Here is a 4,014-nt window from a genome sequence, read left to right as displayed (position 1 = left end):
GCACAAGAACCAAGGCTGGACAAAACTGCAGAGTACAAGATCTGGAAGTGGGAGTGGGTCTAGGAGGGTAACTGTGAGCACCTCTCTAATGAGCTATAACTCCCACTGGTGAGCATGAGAACCAGGGAAGGGGGCCGGCCTGGCTAGACAGGCAGTAGCACCTGCTGGCATGAGTGTGGGCTTGATGGTGGGGTCGGCTAGGTTGAGCTAGGCTTCAACACCCATTGATATGTACAAGAGCTGAATGAGGTGCAGGATAGACTGGGCCAGTCTGCTGCATATAATGGCAAGCACAGGAACCCAACCTGGGAGTGGGTCATTGGGAGTCTGACTAGGCTGCAGTTCCCGCTGGTGAATGTAAGGGCCAAGTGTGTGGTGAGCAGGGTTGGGCTGGGCCACAGTATCCATTGGTTTACGTAAGAGACATGGCTGGAGGCCGAATAAATGCATCAGTTGGAGCTACCAGTGTATGCACAGGCTAATGTGGGTGATAGGCTGAGCCACCCCATACTACAAGGACACACTGGGATTGCCTCAGGCATGGTTTCTTTGGGGATCCCTCACAACTGTACTGAACTCAGAACTCCAGCTATAGGGAGACTTGTAGTTTCTGTGGTTTGACCATGGGGTACATGTGTCAGAACTGAGCCTCCTCAGTGACTCAGATGGAGCAGTTGATGCATACCCAGATGTATATGGAGGATACGGCAATCCATAGGACCTGGGGAGGACATCTGGTACCAAAGCAAAGGAAGCAGGACAGAACAAACTAACCCAGCCAAGCATTAACAGCAAGTATCTGAGAGAATGGAGACTCTAAGGTGCACCACGTCAAGCAATGCACCTTGGAAGGATTTTTTCATCCTTGGAGCGGCAAAATTGACAGCACTTTAGAATCATCAGACCCACTTGAGCAGAACGCTCAGAGCATGTGCCAAATGGAGAACCCTGGGATGATGCTGGGTAGCCGTTCCCCATCCCCAGGTACTAAGGAGGTTGTGAGGCTGGGTGTGTTCCATATAAATGTCCAGCAAAGGCCCTTAGATTCTTCTGTTCTCGGCTTCTGCCTTGGAGAAACCATCTTCAGAGGCACCTGCCTGTATCCTTCTGTGATCTGAACATTAACTTCCAAGGTGTTTTGAAATTCTCAAATTGGAAAATAGATCTCAGATCATTCTGGAACTCATTGAAGAAACATCACATTTGTATAAAAACGGAGATCTGGTGGCATCACATATCTACTTTCTTTGCAAAACGTCCTTCTGCAAGTATTCCTTTGGCAAAGCATCTAGTACACCCCCCTCATACAATGCTAACATCACCACCTGGCACCTGTCTGTGACAAATCCCGGACAGGTGATATCCTCCTTTTTGAATAGGATTATGTATCGTTTCTTCTCCCACTATAAGATTAGTCATTGCGTATTTATCACCTGCTTCTATTTTGGGGCTTGACTGTGAAGGTGATATCCTCTTTGGTCCTCACTGCTAGGCAGCCAAGAAGCACAAACATGACAAACCAGCCAGATAGAACGTGCAGAGCACGCAGGAAAATGTGCAGGGTCCCAGCTGCGTTTAGAGACTAACCTTCAAACACGTAACCAGAGAGCCCTGCTCTTGCTCATTGACCTTGATGGAAACATGCCGCAAGTGGAACGCTTTGACCCAGCTAGCTTACAGAAGCCTTCCAGTTCCCATGTTGCAGCTGGTGCTCTTTCCAGAAAGAATTGCAATCTCCTGTAATACTTTACCGAACTTAGACTCAATTGTACAGACTAACGCACAAGTGCAGTGCCAGCATTCTAACCAGTAAGACAGACTTTTTCACACGAATAGATCAAGTCAACATTCCATTCATTATAACACTAGCAACATAAGCATGAGATGACGCTTGACCTGTGCAATGAATGTGTATTAAACTCCCTGTATGGCTCAGGTACAACACTGGTGCAGTGAACACAAAGATGTGACTTCATCAATCCGATTGAAAGCCTATTTTTACTAACTGCTTATGAAATTAGTGCTGGGAACTCTGAGAACATAGGTGAATATGACAAATGAGATGGGAAATCTATGTGTGCATTTAAATCTATAACTCCTTAAAAATGATGTTGATCTCCAGTCACATTATTCTTTCTAGGGTTAAAAATAGGAGTCAGGCCCGGCGACGTGGCTTAGTGGCTTAAGTCCTCGCCCAAGATCCCATATGGGCACCAGTTCTAATCCCGGCAGCTCCACTTCCCATCCAGCTCCCTGCTTGTGGCCTGGGAAAGCAGTTGAGGACAGCCCAAAGCTTTGGGACCCTGCACCCGTGTGGGAGATCCAGAAGAAGTTCCTGGATCCTGGCTTCAAATCGGCAATAAATAAATAAGTAAATAAATAAATCTTCAAAAAAAATTTACAAAAATAGGAATCGGAAGTTTTTCCAATTCATAGCAGCCACCAGAATTTTTAAAGATTTCTTTATTTTAAAAAAAGATTTATTTATTTTTATTACAAAGTCAGATATGCAGAGAGGAAGAGAGATAGAGAGGAAGATCTTCCGTCCGATGATCACTCCCAAGTGAGTGCACGGCCGTGCTGTGCCAATCCGAGCCAGGAGCAGGAACTTCTGTGATCAGCACAAGGTGCAGGTCCAAGCCTTGGCCGTCCTCAACTGCTTTCCCAGGCCACAAGCAGGAAGCTGGATGGGAAGTGGAGCTGCTGGGATTAGAACCGGTGCCCATATGGGATCTTGGGCGCGTTCAAGGCGAGGACTTTAACCACTAAGCCACGCCGCCAGGCCCAAGATTTATTTATTTTTATTGGAAAGTGAAATATACAGAGAGGAAAATCTTCCCTCCGATGATTCACTCCCCAAATGACCGCAACAACCAGAGTTGAGCCAATTCGAAGCCAGAAACCAGAAACTTCCTCCAGGTCTCCCACACAGGTGCAGGGTCCCAAGGTTTTGGGCCGTCCTCCACTGCTTTCCCAGGCCACAGGCAGGGAGCTGGATGGGAAGTGGGGCTGCCAGGATTAGAACCGGTGCCCATATGGGATCCCAGGGCGTTCAAGGTGAGGACTTTAGCCGCTAGGCCAAGCCGACAACTCAAAAGCTTCTTAAGAGTCTAAGAATTTCCTGCAGATGTAGAACTGTCACCTGTTCAAATCCCAGCCCGTCCACTTGCCGCCTAGCTCCACGCTAACCTGGGAAAAGCAGCAGACGATGGTCCAGGTGCCAGGAACCGTGGCGTGCATGTGGGAGACCCGGAACCGAGTTGTAGCCCAACCAGTGGGCTTGTGCAGCTGTGTCTTTCAAATTAAGTCTTTTTAAAAACTTCTTTCCACCTGTATTTGATTCCTTCACAGTCGCTGAACAGTCTCTCTTGTTTCAACATAAACTAGACACAGGGCCCCAGGAGGTATTTGATGCCACGCGGTACACGCCTTTCACGTGGCCCAGCAGGATGGTTTCGCCCTCCCAACACGCACAATTGATCTTTTTCTACCCCCACATTATAGACTGAAACCTCCAAGTTTATGTTAGAAAAACAAGGTCTTGCCCAAAAGGGTTCAAGAGGAACCTGTCGCTTCAACGTCACCGTCAAGAAGCTCTGAGAAGCTGAGAGTTCCCGCAGGCGGTGAGCAGGCACTGGGCGAGCCTGAGGCGGCGCAGGCACCTCCCGAAGGAGGTTATAGCTGCAGTTTTATCTTTTTTTAAAAAAAAAAAGCCTTTTTCTTTGGCACGTGGTTCCACGAAGGTGGAATACGAATTCCTAGAGACATCACAAAGTTTTTTTTCAGTCAGCCCCTTGCGACGGTCCGGTAGCTGCTGCTGTGCAACGCGCAAGCCTGAACTCCGCCCGGAGCACATCCGGGACTCGGGGAGGCGTGGCCGCGGGAGGCGGGGTCCTGACGCCATCCTCGGGCCCCGCCCACCGGGCGGCTCTGGCTCTCCGCGCGCCCCTCGGGCCCACCAGAGGTCGCACCGCGAGCGAGGCGGTCTCGTGCGCGGCGTGCTCGTCCCAGCTC

The sequence above is a fragment of the Ochotona curzoniae genome, unplaced genomic scaffold (assembly GCF_017591425.1).
Source record: "Ochotona curzoniae isolate NIBS_2020 unplaced genomic scaffold, NIBS_Ocur_1.0 contig_523, whole genome shotgun sequence".
NCBI classification, from domain to species: domain Eukaryota; kingdom Metazoa; phylum Chordata; class Mammalia; order Lagomorpha; family Ochotonidae; genus Ochotona; species Ochotona curzoniae.
This window is presented reverse-complemented; position numbering follows the sequence as displayed.